Below are 18328 nucleotides of genomic sequence, written 5' to 3'. Positions count from 1 at the left end.
CCTTCGGGGCATGTATTTTCTATGTGCATTAGAGAGAGATGTTAAATATAGGACATAACTTCCAGCTCTGTCAGTGTTTTTATTCATTTGACATGGGTGCATGGTTACACTTGTTCTTATTCAGTTTGGTAAAAATAAACACGAGAAAACTGCAACTGAATATTTGATAACAACACAACAGGTGCTGTATGTTTTGATGTAGAATATATGGTTGATAGAAAGGTAAAAAACTGGACAAGAAAACGATCTGACATAAACTATTGTTTATATTGATGTAATAAATGCCAAAGCCACAAAAGTATTTCTATATATTTGTGAGCAGCCAGCCAGAACAGCAGGAACTAGTCGGGCAGGAACAAGTCCTTTAAACAAAGATTTTCTTTTTTTAAAATGTAAAAGTGACTTTCATGTTTTGGAAAATATTGGTAGAATTTGGAGGAGGAACCTTCAAACTGTATTTTTTATTTTTATCTCACAAAAGTACCAACATTCAAATGGCCACATCTTCAAATATTTTCATGATCTCTGCATTTGACTTGGCATGAATAAATTAAGTTAAAGTAAAAGAAATAATATGTTTGCTATCCCAGAGGGATAGAATAATCTTTTTTATTTAACTTTTATACATAGAAACAATAATGATAATAATGAATTAATTAGAGGAATTTAGTGCTGTTTTTCAGAAGCTGATAGCAGGTGCTTTTCTGTCTCAACACACTCAACACACTCTGCTGTTTCTTCACTGTGTTGTGTGAAAGGATGTGAGGAGTCGTGCAGCCTTTTCAGCAGCTTGTGCAGCATTCTCCACAAGATGCACCGACACAAAATCCACCCTGATTTGAAAATAAAACTCCATATGTAACGAACATAATCGTGCAGTGTAGGAAGGACGATAAGTATAAGTTTTCCAAAACAAATCTACTGATGATGAAACATGATACATACATTCACGTTGTTTTTTTTTGTTTGCAAGTTATAGTCATTCTCATTGGATTGATAATTATTTTCAGAAAAATGAAATATTATTATTACATAAATTTAACTTTTAAGTTGAATTACTTTGCAACAGATTATCATATATTCTTTAAAAAAAAAGCCTTGGGTTTCATTTTTCATCATATTTTTTCCAGGAAATTTATTTTATATATATATATATATATATATATATATATATATATATATATATATATATATATATATATATATATATATATATATATATATATATATATAGATATATGCATATATATATATATATCTGTACACTTGCTATTTTGTTATCTATTTTCAGGAAACCTTATGTGGCTTATGGTAAAAAAAAAAAGAAAAAAAGTATGTATATATATATATATATATATATATATATATATATATATATATATATATATATATATATATATATATATATATATATAAAATGTACTTTTTTTTTTTCTTTTTTTTTTTTTTTTTTTACCATAAGGTTTCCTGAAAATAGATAACAAAATAGCAAGTGTACAGAAATGACTTCCTTCTTATACCTACCCTAAGGGTGGCATCCCCAGCTGTCATCTGTCATCTGGAAGCCAGCTTACTTTGTTTCAGCTTCATTCCTAATGCTAATTCTATGTTTTCCATTTAGCAGTGGAGTATAGTGTCTCAACATTAGGACGTGGCTTACCAATTTGCTAGTTTCTTTGTAAAGACATTTTTTAAGACACTGTGCTCAAAAGGCAAAAATTCTTTGTCTTCAGTTTTAGTTCTCAATCCGTTGTTATATAATTTGTGTGGCATTTGGCATGAGGCTCAAAATCCCAGTCTCATTTTATGTCCCTCTGTAATGAGTAGAAAATCAATACCTGCTTGACATGGGGAATAAAACAATAGCCTTTGCTGCTCACGGCATCCATAGCGACCGCTTGACAATGCCAAATTGCTGTCAGAACTCGCAACCAAAGCGGAATGAATGACAGTAAGATTAAGAACAGAGAAATGGGGTTAAATACCCCTGCATGTTTTATAGGTGTCCCTGCTGCTACCTGTATATATCTTCCAAATAAATGAATCAAACTCAGCGCGGATACAATGGCATAATTTGGTAATCGCTGAATGATGTTGTTTAAACTGGACCTGCAGCTGGCCGAATGGTGTTTAATGAGGACAGATATCGACAGCAAGGTCAAGTGGCAGTGGATGTTAGTTTACATTACACTGCATAATGTGCGCGTGTGCGCCGTGCATGTGACCGTTTGTAGTGTCTGGAAGGCTGGAGAGAGAAATGCTAAGTGATCCTGCAAACCAGCTCACAGAGCAAAAATGGTGGGCGTACAATACCACAGGGTTTCCCACACAGCGTAACAGCAGGGGTCGGCCAGTAATTTAGGGTGTGGGCGGAATGTGAGGAGCAGGAAGGGCAAATGGAAACCACGCGGAGAGACAATACCTCTACCTCTGCCTTGCTCAAATTTGTGGAATTAATTACAATTTTTTTCCTCCAGAGCTGCACGGCGAGATTTATCTGAGGAAGGTGAGTGTTTTATTCCTCGCTTGTAAAATATACGTTCCGTATGTGGCGCGTTTGCATTTTGATGACACAGAAGGAACTGTGACAGGCAGGTGATTACATGTTGTGATATGAGACACAACTGCATGTGTAAATCTTTCAACTTAGACGCCCACCCTATCCCTCCTCCCACCTCCTCATGCACTGCCCCCACCACAAGGTTTTCGGTCATAGGTGTGAAGGAAGCATGGTTAGACTGTCCCAGCCACCCACATAATAAATCCTTACTGCAACAGCACATGATTTAAAACAAGTCTCATGACTACATTATGTAGATTTAACTAATTATTCAGGTAAAAATGTCTTTGTTTCTAATACAATCTGTTGATATTTAGGTGTTTGCAGGGGGATTATAATTATTTCAATCTCTAGATCTGCCAGATGTTTCCATGTATGCATTTCTCCATCTGAAAACGTTTGCATGTCCTACAGCATACCACAAAGCATAAGCAACAGCCCCAAATGCCATGTGATATCCATCTGCTTTAATATACAAAAGCTTTCTGTTTGTTTTCTTATGGTCTATTTTAAATAGTAGGGGGTGAAAAAAAGCCCCACAAAAAGAATGTGTAACCAGATATCCCTATTGTCTACAAGATTACTTCCTACATATATGCTAATCTCTTAAATGACCCACTGACATACTCGAAGATACAATCGCCTGCTGTGAAGATCATCAATGTCATGGTTTTAGACTACATGGTGTGAGTTTGGTGAAACAGAGGCATGACTGCGAAGGGATTGGTCATTCATACTGAACTGTTATACATGAATGCAAGATGAACGTAAGTTCTTTCCAGGAATCTTAAGATATGCTAGTTTTACGTGGGTAGAATTAGTTGCTTAATGTCAGCTATCTTATTAATAATTACTAAATGAGTAGACATCAAGTTACCTTTTACATCGTAATTACTGCAATAAAACAGTTTAAGAGGGTCAAAAATACACCACAGGCAAACATAATAAATGATTAAAATAACTGTAATTGAGATTATACATATTTCTTATGAAACCTGTAAGTTGACCTTTTTCTGCCAGTGTTATCAGAATTCCATTTGTCCTTGATGGAGTTTATAAAACTGAAAAAAGCTTATCTTCAGTTTTTATATTCTTGATTTTAACTTAATTTTTCATTGTAATAGCCTTTAAAAAATATACAGCAAACCATACTTCATTTTAGGATGTCGATTTAACGCATTTCTTGTTAATATACCAGAATTGCGATTGACTGGCGAGCTGTCCAGGGTGTACCCTGCCTGTCGCCCAAAGCCAGCTGGGATAGGCTCCAGCTTCTCCGCAACCCTGAATTGGATTAAGCGGTTCAGAAAATGAATGAATGAATGAATGAATGAATACCAGAATCTTGATCTTGGGAGATTGAGTTGGACTCAACTCAATCTGTTGGTTTCCTTATATAGGCTGTTATGAATTGGCCTTCATTATGTTTTCCCCTCTGTCTGTAAAGCGTCTTGAGATGGCATTGCCGTGATTTGACGCTATATAAATAAAGTTGAATTGAATTGAATTGAATTGATCCAGTCATTTTAAACGAAGCTGCAAGTTGATAAATATTTCCATCATATACATTTTCTTTCTCACTTGTACTTAAATCTGTCTGCAATAGACAGATATACTTTTGTTGCAAAATAATCTGCATGGTTTGGAAGTTATGAAACACTTTGAAAATAATTCTCTCATGTTTTTTTTTATCCTTTAAATATGGATAGAAAAGAAATTACATTCCTCAGAGGAGTAGCATTCATGGACCGCAGGGAAGATCAAGCGGTTAGAGAGTTAAAAGATGAAAGATACAGCTTGGGGCGAGCCCCCGTGTGGCCTTTAAAACCAAATGTGAAACGAACGGACGACTTGTGGATTTTCTATTCCAGCTATGCACTTGCTAGCTATCTATTTAGCAGTCTGTTTGTCAAGCAAGCTCTCTCTAGCTGAGTCTATCTCACATTAAGGAGACTATTGATCAAGTTGTAGTGTTTTTGGCATTGGTTTGTGACACTGAGACATGCAGATCTTGTTTCAATGGAGGCTCTCTGGGAGCCTGTGAATGTTGACTTCAGCTTATGCAATGTGTTACTTAAAGGACCACACAACAGAAAACAGTGAGGTGCTGTTTCCTTTAGTCCAGGTTAGATGCATTTGCACTCCGTTGATTTAAAAAAAAAAACAAAAAAACAACATCAACATAATGGGACCTTGTCACCATAGCAGGAAGGCAGACTTCTGAATGAAAGTTAAATGGGCAATATGTACAGTTTAGCGTCATGAGAAATTGTTTGTTGCTTTTATTTTTCTGTAAGTTGTGATTATCATCTTGCATTTTGTTGTAGCATGAGGCATTTTAGCTGTCGGAGCCCCTTTGGGAGCAATTGAGAACATCAGAGAAATTCAAAGGAAAGTACAGGTGCCTTCTTTTGTTTAACGCTGAGGATGGGATGAAGCAACAGTACCTTTATTTGACCAACAAAGGGAATAATTGAGAAACAAAAAAGTGTAAAGGATTAATTATCCGCCGTTCCTTTTGATCTCTTTCTATCCTCACACAGCGCACAAGCTATCGGGTGAATTTTAATTTATTCATACGCAAACAAAGATCTGATACCGTTTTACCTTGAACTTAAGTTCGCTGCAGACGCAACAGGCCAATTACAGGCAGTGTGGTGTGAGACCCCAATTTCTGTTGCCTCAGCTCTGTCACTGAATCAACCAAGTATGCGGACTGGTGATTCTGCTTTCGAGAATCAATAGTAAGAATTGTAAAGTCTGCACTTTGAGTAAAAGTGGAGGGGGATCAGATGTTGCTGTGGCACAGATTAGCCCTAGAGACCTGGAAGGAGGAGTTTCATGCAGGGAGGCGGGTTTGTGAGGTAGGGTGGGGCGATATTAGAGATGGCCTTCAACATGGCCCAGTGGCCTACTAGAGGAATTCAATACAGCCATTGACAAGAGAAGGCATCCATTGTAGAGGAACTAGCCTCCTTTGGGAAGCTGGTCCATTTCCTTATTAATTGTGCTCTCATTAAAATAAAAGGAAAGAGAGTGGGGAATGGATAGCCTGAGAGTAATGGTAGATGCTCAGCGTGGCCTCCCAGTTTGGAAAAAAGCCAAGGTCACGATTCCAGTTCTTTACACAGGATGGGAAATACGTCGTAGTTTATGTTTTTTTTTTTCTTTTGTACCACACATACAGATACACACTCACTAACTCCCTTCCTTTGTCCTCCCTCTTTCAAACCCTCCCACACACAGAGGCACAAATCTTGGCTCCCACCAGTCCTCTGCAGATGTACAGTATAAAGACTGAGGGTTTGCTCTTAGTCTCACTCCACATCTGTTAGTCATGGGAGAAGTGGTCAGTTTAGCCCATAGATCACCGATATCTTGACTAACAATACTGTTCAATGCATCCCCTGACCCTCTGCTCAAAGCATAATTTAAGCTTATCACATTTCTGTTGCGTTATCAGTTATTATAAAGCCGCATAAAGTGAAGTAAATGCTGACATGAAGGGTCAAAAGTAATGAAAAGAGGCCCCAGTCAGGAAGCTGGTCATTCTTAACATGCATTATTGTTAAATATTTATTAAAACAAATATTTAAATGGACAAAAGATGGTGAACACCTATATTTTTCATGACTTTTTTATATATTAAATCTTTGGAAAGTAAAAAAAAAAGTGGAACTAAAAATAAATAAAAAAAATGTGATATGATACAACTTAGATACAACGTAATTGTTGTTTAATTTGTTTTCATTTTTTAAATTATATTTGATTATTAGAATTTATGCGTTTTCATTTCATTATTTATTGATTTGAGTCATTAATTAATGGCAAAGAAAGTGCCAAAAATAGTAATTACCATATCAGCTCAGTAAACTCCAAACATAGATGTGTATATATATATATATATATATATATATATATATATATATATATATATATATATATCTTCTCCCCCATTTTCATTGCTAAAACTCCAAAAACTGTTTGTTGCACACCACCCCTTCTTTACCAGAAATAAACTGGTTACGACCCCCCTATGTCACATCCGGGGACATGTAAATGCAAAAAAAAGTGTCTCCATTACACTTTTGCTATATATTTCTATATCAAAACTTCTGAAAAACTTGTGAGACTGTAAACACTTTTTAGCAATATTTGAGACTCTTTTTAAAAATGCAGGTCTTTCTATTAGTGTATGTTTTAATGCACTATTGAGTTTTTTGCACAATTCTAGGTGGAATGGAAACTCCGTTAGAGATCCATTGAAGACTTTGTAAATATTAAGAAATAGTTATATAGTTAATATTTAGTTGTTTTTTACCCTTCTTGTAAATTACCGTGCTCTCTCAAAGCAGTAAGACTTGCTTGTGTCAAGCCAAACTCATTGGTTATGTGGTGGCTATGTTATCCCCCGATTCGAGACATAGTTGTATTCTCAGCTGGGATGTAGATATTGTAGTGAAGATGTATTTATTTGAAGGTGGGGGTCGGGGGCAATGCCATAACTTTTCACAGACATCTCCCTGTGGCTGAGATCCTACAAAAGACCAACTGTGTCAAATGAGAAAAATTGCAGGTGCACATTCCCCAGCGGTGCATTTCTGCTTGCTTCCCACTCTGCACACATATATTAACCCATGTGCGCACACATACCCCGCTCACACATACACACAACCTCCTTGATCACTGCCCCTCATTTGGTGGTGGGAAGAGGTGGGGTGGTTGGGTTAAAGGGAGATCCTTTTTCACTGTGATAATAGAGTCCTTTCTTTGCCACACGATGGACTTGGGAGAGGGTTGAAACTGGAGACGCAGAGTGAGCGATGTCACTCCACAGCAGGCAGCAGCATCGTACAATATGGCATGCCGTTTTTATAAGCCCTTTGCAGATGTTTCTCAGCTGCATGTCAGCTCTGCATATAATAGTGAGTATTTTCTGTTAGGCTCAGAGTGAAGATCACAGAGACCACCCTATAACTGGGAGGTTATGATTTAAATCCCAAGCTGCCATGTGACACAATTCTCATAAATTAGCCACACAGGATTGTAAGTACCTTTTAATCTTTTACAAAATCTGTTGAAGTTAACGGGCACCCTTCATAACTTTAGAACATTTGGAAGTTTTTTTTAATTCCCCTTGTTACAGCGAAAGCAGGCGCTACGTATTGCTAATCTTCAGTAGTTTCTGGAACAGCAACAGGAGATCTACTGTATGCAATAATCTTCCTTTTAATCATCTTGCAACCCCTGAAATGTACCTGCGAACCTCAAGGAGGGGTCCCTGCTGGTGGGTAGGGAGCCATTAATGGTTATTATGTGGAAACATATTTGATGATCACAACGGCAAACAAATAAGGGGGAAAAAGTAATTTAAACAGCATTTTCCCCCACAATGGCCATTCTCTGACACCATTCCATTAACATTGTCTACCATCTATTTATAAATAGTGCTATTTTCGCGCAAATACCAAAAATATTTAGCCTTCAACACTCTTATTTCTTGATCATTTCTTCCAAGGATCCAGTCATTCTTGTAGACCTTGTAAATGGTCTTTCAAGTGGTCTTTCTTTGGACTTTCTGCGTTTTTCACAAATTGTGATTTGACAGTTTATTTCTGACATGGTTTTGCACGAGCAACATAGAAGTGTACAAAACAAATTAAAAGCACATCTAAATCCATCACTGTTCTTGAAAAAGAGCAGGAGGAAGAAACAACTTATGTTTTATAAAAGAGGGCAGGTATTATAACGCACCAGTAGGTGGTTTGTCCATCACTTGACAACACATGACAAGCACTCATTTACAGTCTACATAATAGCCATCATTCATCCAGTTCATAGACTGACAGATGAATGGATCATCAAGTTCATTGGTTTAATACATTCTTTTGTAATTAAAAAAAAACATACCCACATCTTTAACGCTGTCTGTAATGAATTCCAAAATTAAATCTAAATAGATACACTCACATGACAATGTCACTCCCATGCTTGGTTCTGAATTACTGCCAGAGAAATGCTCTTTTTGTTAAGCCAGTTAATACAGTTTTATGAGTCATTGAAGCTAAAAGTATGTACCTGAGTCAAGGATTTAACCAGTGTAATAACCTGTATCCTTTGACACTTTGTTGCTATAAGTCTTTTACAAAGACTTATTTGTTTCCATTCTTTTGGTGGATTTATGAAAACTTGCAGAAATGGTATTATCTGAAAAAGATGTTTTTTGAGGAGAAATAAAGAGAAAAAACTGACACAAGATCCAAAAAAAGGATCTGGACCCCATTTGATCCATCCACCGTTCACTAAAGCCTCATCAGATGGAAGGGTGGCTGTCAAGAAGTCATTCTTTAGGAAAAGAAACAAGGTTAACAGGTTGGCTTTGCTAAGAAACACACACACACACAAACACACACAAAACTGGCCTGAAAATCAGTGGCAACAGGTCTTATGGGGTGATGAAGTCTGCACAGAGTCCAGACCTCTATAACCCTGAGGCAGTGTGGGATCATCTTGACAGAGGATGGAATAAAATATAAACAAACATCTAAAGAAGAGCTTCAGAATGTCCAGCAAGAAGCTTGAAGAACTATTTCTGAAGACTGCCTAAAGGAATAAAAGAGAACTACCTAATAGGATTCAGGACATGCGTTAAAGAACTAAATATTGAACTTTAAGATTTCTAGAATTTTATGCTTTTTTTTTTTTTTTTTGTTGCTGCAGACATTTCCAACTCGCATGGCATCATGTCATGATTCAAGGTTTGGCTTAAAATATTTTCACAGTGATGTAGGTATAATATGTAACATGCAATTTAACATTTATGATGCCATAAGCTGTTGAATTGGATCATGGAGTCTGATTCTTATGCAGGTATGCTTAATCTATATGTAGCTTTAGCTTGTTTAAAATTACAACAAGCTTAACTAATGCTTGTTTTCACTATGCCACAACACTTAATATTTGATCAGTGTACACCTCGTTGACTCATGTAATGATAGTTTAGGAAGTCTTAAGGTGGATTTATATTTGTGCGGTGTCTACTGCGTCACTACTGTAGGCTCCATGTAAGTCCCAAGAGGCTTCCAACATTCCTCGCACCATTGCTTGCAGCATGGTTACATGGAAGTACTCCTTTGTGATAGGTTGGTTTGTGTTTACGTGTTTCCAGATATCTGTAGCTTCTCGCTGAATTTGAACAGTAATTGCAGAAGAGAAACTGCATTACCTTCTGTCAAATGCGAGAGTACTATCCACTGGCATCAGCTGCACGGGTTCTGTTGAAGCAGATGCTGCACAAGTATAAATCCAGTTTTAGGACTCCATCGTTTGCAGTTTTAAATAAAATGTGCAACCATCAAAGCTTCTGATTTGCAGTAACAGGTTCACCAAATAAATTACTTGTTATTTGAGGTGCCAGCCTTCCTCAGTGTGACACTGTATCACACATCGCATCTCCACACCTGCTTGTGTGAAACCATGCTTGGCTTGTTTTTGCCTAAATCTCATGTTTCCTGCCACAACATTTCCTATGCTTGGTGTCAGATTCCAATATGCCACATGTAAAGAGTTGTAGCCAGATGACTTGATGCGCGAGAACCACGAACATGTTGCTTCATACATATTCAGTGTTCATTATCTCTGCAGAATAACCCTGCGTCTGAAACCTGCCATCCTGAATGCAGAAGAAACCACGATCAAAGGATATCATCATAGCTGTGTGTCTCAGATGTAGCGTAGCTACCCAGGCTAATTCCAGCAGCAATGTCTTCATTGCATACATGTAGAATGGGATCGCTTCACACTCTGTGGGTGGTTATGGAATTACTTTTTGCATCCATCTCGAACATTACTTCTCTTTGTTTCCTTTTTGTTCTTACATTTTTAGCTCATTTTTTCTCTTGTTACGTTTTCATTCTTCACAAATCGACTTCCACAACAACGTCACCCACGCATTCCCATTTCCTCTCTTCTGCCTTTTGCAGTATCGAGCATTTAGCTTTGCTACAATCTCGCACAATAAGGTCTTTAGACACTATGACCCAGGTCTGTTTACTGTCCTTCTGGACAGGCTGGCATGTTATAAAAGGACATAAGATTTAATCTGTGCTCAGAGGTGGAGGATCAGTTCAAGCAGGGGGGGGATTGATTGAAAAATGGTCGTTTTTGACATCCATCACCTTTTGCACATCGCCATGCTCCCTTGGAAGACCCACCCCTCTGATGATGCACTGAAGCTGTTTTATGTAAACAAAAGCATACGTGTACAAATGAACAAATCACAAGGGAGGTGATAAAAAGAAACCAGCCACTGCTAAGTAGAGCTTTTAATCTGCTGATGACATGCATAACATCAAATTGCACCACCCTTTGGATTCTTCCAGTATTTAGGACAAGCCTCCACCCCTAGCTGCTTTTCTATCTCATTCTGCATCTGTACTTAGTCAAATACCTTTTGAAATACCTGCACCTTTCAGGGATTTTCTGTAATATGCATGAAGATGGCTCAGCTTTGCCATCCGTTAAGTGTGTGAGAATATCAGAGTTCGAATAAGACTAGACTGTATGTGTGTGTAAGGAAAAAAAACCATCGCAGCCAGTGCTTTATGTTATGAAAGTGACTCTACTGGCAGTATTAATGGGTCGGAATGAGGTAAAGGCCTTTGTTAGCCAAAAAACATAACAGATGCATACACTGTGCATGAAACTGCATTTTGATTTGGTCATTTAAATAATTTCTTGTTCTTCATTATGTAAGTAAACACTACAGCACCAAGCTTTGATTGGTATTAATTCATGCCTTTTTTTCTTTTGCCTGTGGTTATTAAACCGCTGTAAAAAATAAAAAACCTGAACTTGTGGGAGTGCGAGGAAGAGAAGTGGCCCAGGTTAATTTCCAGAGATGATCTTTCACAGAAAACAAATTGCCGCAATTTGACTGAAAGAGCTGGGGCGTTGTGTGAGGATACTTTAGATAAAACATAATACAAGCAAGCTCTCACAAACAAGTTCTCTCTGCGTGTGTGATGGAGAGAGCAAGCTTCAATTTCCTGGTTTTTTTTTTCTTTTAAAAGGCAAGAAATTGGGAAAAAACAAAGCTCATTCTTGTGTCACCAAAACATAAACTCCAAATAAGACCACAAAAACACAAAGGACATTTTATCTCTATATTTCATCAACAGCCAATATGATGCTTTATGTAAAAATGTTTCTCCATCTTTCCACTTGTTACATGGTTGGAGAATCCTGTTTGTTTTATATGACCAAAATAAATGACTGCCTATTGTGTACAGTCAGGGTGAGGTTTGGTGCATTTTACTCTTGTGTCAACAGATTGGGATGAAGTTTGATTAAGTGCTGCCCCCTCTTTTGCTATCACCATGATCAAAACACATACAAATCAGCTTGTGTGTGAAAAGCAGGAAGTTATTATCAGTTTGTTGTGACAGCTGGAGTGGCACTAACCTGGTGGCCAGTCTTGCTCGTGTTGGAGTTCAGCTCCATTTGCTCTCAGAATTGCACTTTTAATACAGCTATTATAAGTCCAGTCCCAGGGATCCATTCAGACTCTGCTATTGCCTGGTTTCCATTTCATTACAAGAGAACACAATTTTTAAGCATTGTGTTGTTGGTTTGTGCTATATTTTATGTGAAAGGACCTTGTACAATATTGTGGGTTGCTATGGCGATGAATGAAAAGCACCAAAGTGTTTAAATGAATGGTGCTTCAGAAGGAGAAAAAAAGGTGTGTGAGGAAAATATGCTTAATAATGGAGTATATGATGGCATATTCATTTTTCTGTGTATCTGTCACAAGAAAGAAGAAAATAAATATTTACTGCATTTACTGTTCAATGGGAACATTAGCTCTATGCTTTGCTGTCAGCATCAAATTCTCACAACCTATGTGGTTCACCCAATCTACGAATAAAGCGTACTGAATGAAGAAAGCGTAAAAAAGTGTAAAAAGGCGTAAAAAGCACACAAGAGTCTGCTATATGACTATAGAATAGAAAAATAGAATAGAATAAAATAATGACTGAACAGTTCTTCAAGGGAATCTTTTAGTTAGCTATGTTTATGACTTAACTACCACGTGTCCATAAACTACAGATATTTTCAGTTCAGTTTCTGGTCTGAGCTCTCAGATGATTTACTGCAGACTTGCTTGTATGTTCATAACATTTTCCAATATATATATATATATATATATATTGGAAAATGTATATATATATATATATATATATATATATATATATTTATATATATATTTATATATATATATATATATATATATATATATATATATATATATATATATATATATATATATATATATATGTATATGGTTGTCAGAAAGCACTTTGTTATGTTTTTATATATATATATATATATATATATATATATATATATATATATATATATATATATATATATATATAAAAAACATAACAAAGTGCTTTCTGACAACCATTGCTAGTTTCTAAGGAAACCAAAGTTTTTCATGCAGATCAATGTGGATATGCTGCGCTGCTTAAATTTAAAACCCTCACTTATTATAAAGCTTCACTGCATTTTTATATATGACAAATACGTAAAGTTAGTATGTTTTCATGTGAGAATCTAGTCAACACCAGTTAAAGAAGTTTTTTGGTTGTATTCAAGCAGATAACTGAGAAAGAAATGAGCTGACATATTGTTTATCCAGGTGTGCAATGTTCCTGACTGCAGCATCCCTCTTACACCAAAATAACTTTTGCAGGATGTTTTTGATATATGCAAATTATGACCCCATGTACTTGTGCTTTCCTTGTCTGAACCTCCTTCCCCTGAGATGTTCACATCGTTACAGTTGCTTGCAGTTTGCTTCATTTCACATTTCTGAACCTGTTCTAGCTATTGCCTCCAGTATGCTGCGAGGCCATTCCATCAGATAATGTGCAGTAAAAGGATGGTGAGGAAGAAAGACCCCTTTCCTTTCACACAAGACAAAAATCAGCCTGTTGTTTCTTCTCTTTGACCTCAATTACTCTCGGGGCATGTGTTACTAAAGGGGCATGTTGAGTCATGTCTGCCCTGGGAGCTATGTTTGTATGTGCGTGTATGTGGCAGTGTGTTCCTCCTGTGTGTGCGTGTGACAGGGATTGTGTGCATTTGAGCCCAGGAAGCTCTGTACAGTAGTTGGGGGCCAAGGTGCATTAGTCTTGGCTGAGATGTTCCCTTGAGTGATGCCGGCATATGTGGGTGGGTTACAGGATGGAGGGAGAAACAGCAAGAGGAGGAGGAGAAGGCAATGAAAGGAGAGGAAATAGCACAACATTGTCAGACATGATGGGAGCTGAACAAAGCCCGGCTCGCTGTCATGAGCTGCCGGCATGGCAGCTGTCTGCTGCACAGACTCACCTCCGGCTTGGACCATCCAACAGGGCACTATCCATCAATGCACTTATTTTGTTGATTGGATCGCATTTTAGTTGGGCAAATCATTGAGAAACGATAAAAACACAAAATGAAAACAGAGGAAGTTTGAAAGAGTTCAGCTTAATCATCGGCTTCAACAGCTTTCTCTTCAGCTTAAGTGGATTTGACCTGAGGATGTAATGTTGTAATTTGCACACCAAAAGTGTTTTTGAACGCAAGACCTTGACGAGAGACTTGCTTCCCTTTTCCTTTCTTCTTTTTTTTCCTCGTCCTGCTGATATGTTTTAATGAATTGAAGTGGCGATTAATTACATGGAAGTGGGTGCTGGATGCAGACTCTTCACCCCTGTGTTTTAAGTATGTGAATCAAGCCTTTATGGAGTGCTGGCAAGGTACTTGTATGTGTTACTTGAGCATGCAAACATGAGGTATCTGCCCAACTAGAAGTACCAGAGGGAAGGAAGCTGCTGTGCTCTGCAGTTTCCCCTCCATTTAGCGACCAATTTATTAACTTTCACAGTTATTTACTTTAACAAGGCTGATACATGGTTGCAGAAGGAAAGGGAAAGCAACACTGTGGTATCTTGTGCATTTCATCAGATGGATGATGCAGCAGCGTCTCATAAAAAAAAAACAAAAAAAAAAACATGAGTCTTCAGTCTGAGGAACCAAATCTACTAAGGTGCTGTAGTTTATTACGTCTACTCTGCATCTGTTTCCCTGTGTGTATATTTGTTATTGATGACATACTAATCTCCTTCCAGACATCATGGGCAGTTTGACTGACAGTCTGAAATGTGCGCTTGCACATCACCGTCCTGCAGTATCCCTCCATCAGTCTTTGCCCTCTGTTGGAATTTGTAAGTGCGCGGTGTGCTTCAAATGAATGTGTTCATGTGTGTCAGTGGTTGGAAGTGGAAGGAAAACAAATGGCTCATTCACTCATTGTGTTGAATGGATATCTGGATCCTGTCACAATGAGTAATGCTAATTATGTTCAGCAGCATGACTGGTCAAAGTGTCAAAAGCCATCAAGTAGATTTGAGAAGTCTCTCATGATCATTCTTCTAGTTGGCTCGTGAATTTATCATTACAAAGGTGTTATCTGTCATCTAGGTGCACCTGTTCCTGTAAAGTGGATCATTTCGTGTATTTTTTTTGAGCACTGAAACTTTTACCAGGAAGTTTTTGACCATCTGTGCAATGCAACGTAAAAGCTAATGCACCAGTTTCAGGGGGTTACATTTTTCACATGCAGCAAAAACATTGTTTTATTGATGCTGTTCTCTTAAATGCTCGATCTGCAGAGTTCTTTGACAGTTCAGTTCCTGGATAATTTTGCACTCTGTGTAAAAAGCCTTTGAGATTTGCCTGCCTCAGGCCATGTGTAAATGTAATTTATTTGGGAGAAATTTGCCTGAACTGTATCTCACTTCAAGATAAATAATCCCTCATGCATTATTGAAAAAGCCATGTTCCTTTTTTCCAAGATTTCTCTCTCTTGTTGCACGGTAGTCTTGCAGGAAAACTTAGTCTATCCACTCCCCGCCCACCAGTTTGTCATTTGTTGCAAACTAAGAAGTTGGTGTGACAGGTTCCCATTGGCTTAATCAAATAACCGGGTCCAGATTCATGTGCTAATTAATCACTAGCCCTGGGGGCTGGACCCATCCGGCAATTCTCAGAGGAAAACGAGACATTTGATCTGTTGAATCAGCTCCTTCACCATCTCCTCCTCTCTATTCCATCTATCTTACATTAATTCAATGAAGGCAGAGTTCATTTGAATGCAGCTTTCTAACCCACATGCAGACATAATGTTTTCAGTTTAAATTGTTTACTAGAGAATCTGAGCTCTTCTTTAAGAATAAAAAGATTTTGGGCTTAACAAATCTTTCTCCTTTACTGGGAACCATTTGGATTGTTGCCTGACTCTGCTAGAGTCCATTTAGTGCACCCATCACATGCAACATCATGGGTAACGTACGAGCTAAGTAGGGTAATGACACTATGTTCAAGGACCATAGTTCTTTATTTATGGCTAATGGTACCAACATGTGTTTCAAAAGATTTGTTTTAACCATTAAACTTATTTATGCAGTTTTATTTAGATGATGGTGCCTCCAGTCCACAGGGTGCTATGAAATATAAATTTGAGGTTCCACTTTTTTTTTATACTTCCTTTCAAACTCTAAAGCACTTTAATCAAATAAAAAGAAAATCACTGCAAGAAATGGATATTAAAAGGAAGGCAATGTTTTTAAAAGGTAAAACACTGTCAGTCTTAAAATCTGTTATCTTAAGTTGAGATTTCAACTAAAAACTTATGCAGATTATATTCATTGTACAGTTGTCATGCTATTTACTGAATGTGGCCCATAAATATTGGTCACTATGTTAGGCACTGGCATGGTTCAATTTTATCCTTATACACCAATAACCCAATGAGCAAGCTGAATAGTGGCCAATATGTTGATTTAATGCTCTGGATGCTCCATTCAGCCAAATACTAGGAGGAGCCAAATTTCTTAAAAAGTGCACTCTTTAGCTTTTACTGATAAATAATTTTTTTTTTTAGAGAAATTCGGAATGTAATAATTTTCTTTTTTTTTCAAAACAGCATAAGACATTTTCAGTATTTTTTTTTTTTTTTTTCTGCAGAAGTAATTAAATAATACACCGCTGGGGTATTTAATGCACTTAGTCCAGTTTCCCAAAAAATAAAGTGTTGAGCAGAAAGCTTGGATGTGTTTAATGGCCACACAGCCATCTACTCATGAACTCCTCCATCATCATCATATTTACTGTTGTCTGAAACTGGCATTGAAACTCAGAGGTGACCTCTGAACCCTGCTCTGCCCTCTGGTGGATATATAACAACCGTGCGAGCTTAAGCTACGCTTGAAAGTATGATGGCAGTGACATTTGTAATGGAAGTACCTAAATATGCATGTAAACAGAGCATAAAAGGTCCTTTAGTCTCCCTACAATAATTTACAATTGTTTACATCTCATAGTGAGTCGGTAACTAGCTGTTAACTAGCTTCCGCGCATGTGCTAATGCTAACATCTCCTTACATTTCTAGCTTAAAATATGACATCATATCGAAGCAGCGAATTAGGGTGAACGACTTTGAAGCTTGAAACTTAAAGTTCACCTAAATATAGTTGCGGTCTTGTTTACATACTTATGTCTTGAAGTTTAAAATGATAAGTGACTCTTATGTTGCTAACAGCTGTTTATCCAAGACATGGTGGCTGTTTCGCCTGGGTTTGTTGTAAATGTGTGTGGTGATTGACCTTAACGGCTTTTCCCTGACATGTTTTCTTGAGAGATGAAATAAAAAGTCAGCCCCCCAAAGGCCCTTGTTTTGTTACTAGTGATGACTTTTAAATGTCATACTCCTCTCTGTCTGTTCTTCAATGGTGGTTCGAAGGAAGGTAATGGGTCTGTGTTCTGAGCACAGGCCCAAGAATAAGCTTTATTTTGCCGCATAATTTCTCCCTTCTTATTCACTATCACTATGAGCAAGTGCACAATCAGAACACCAAAGCATGTCTCTTCGGAGTGATTGTTAAAGCTCTGCGGGGGAGCGACATTTTCCAAATGACCATTTTTCTTCCTGACCTTTCTGTTGCCCTTTTGGCGAGTAACTGCATTTTTCTGAAATATTCATTTGTGAGTTATGTCATTTGCAAGCTTCATCATGAAAATGACGGTGGTGTGAAAGTAATGAAAGTATCCTGTGTGACCATTTCGGTTTACTTACCCGAAGCTACTACTTATTTTTTTTCCCCTCTTTTTTTTTCTTTTCTTTTTTTCCATATTCAGCACCGCACTTGTCAAGGGAATTATCTTGGGAGAATCTGCAGTGTTGAAAAGAGATATGTGCTGCATATAAATACACCTCTAAAGTCTTAGCTGCAGAGGGAAGAAACCAAGATGAAGTGCATAGAACATGGGAGCTAAGATAAGACTTTCACTGAGGCTAATTTCGATTTTCAATGGATCTGACAATGATGTGAGCAGGTAGACAGCGATATGTGCGAGTGGGGAAGGATACCTGCTGTGCTACCTGAGGAATATGAACCCTATCAATCACCTTCCCTGGCCACAAATGTAATTAAACTTCCAGCTGTTGACTTCCTGGGTAATTCAAGACATTACTGGCACGCTTTTACTTCCTTGCATTAGGGGATTGCTGATGCCCATGTTGATGGTGTCTCATTCTCTGATATCTTTTCAATGCTTCTTTGGAGTTTGTTGGCTGTGTGCATTCATTATGTTCCAGCTCATTGAGGTCTACTTTTTTCTTTTCTTTTTTTTTTTTTTTTTTCTTTTGCAAATTT

Source organism: Telmatherina bonti (assembly GCF_933228915.1).
Source record: "Telmatherina bonti genome assembly, chromosome: 18".
In the NCBI taxonomy this organism is placed as follows: domain Eukaryota; kingdom Metazoa; phylum Chordata; class Actinopteri; order Atheriniformes; family Telmatherinidae; genus Telmatherina; species Telmatherina bonti.
This window is presented reverse-complemented; position numbering follows the sequence as displayed.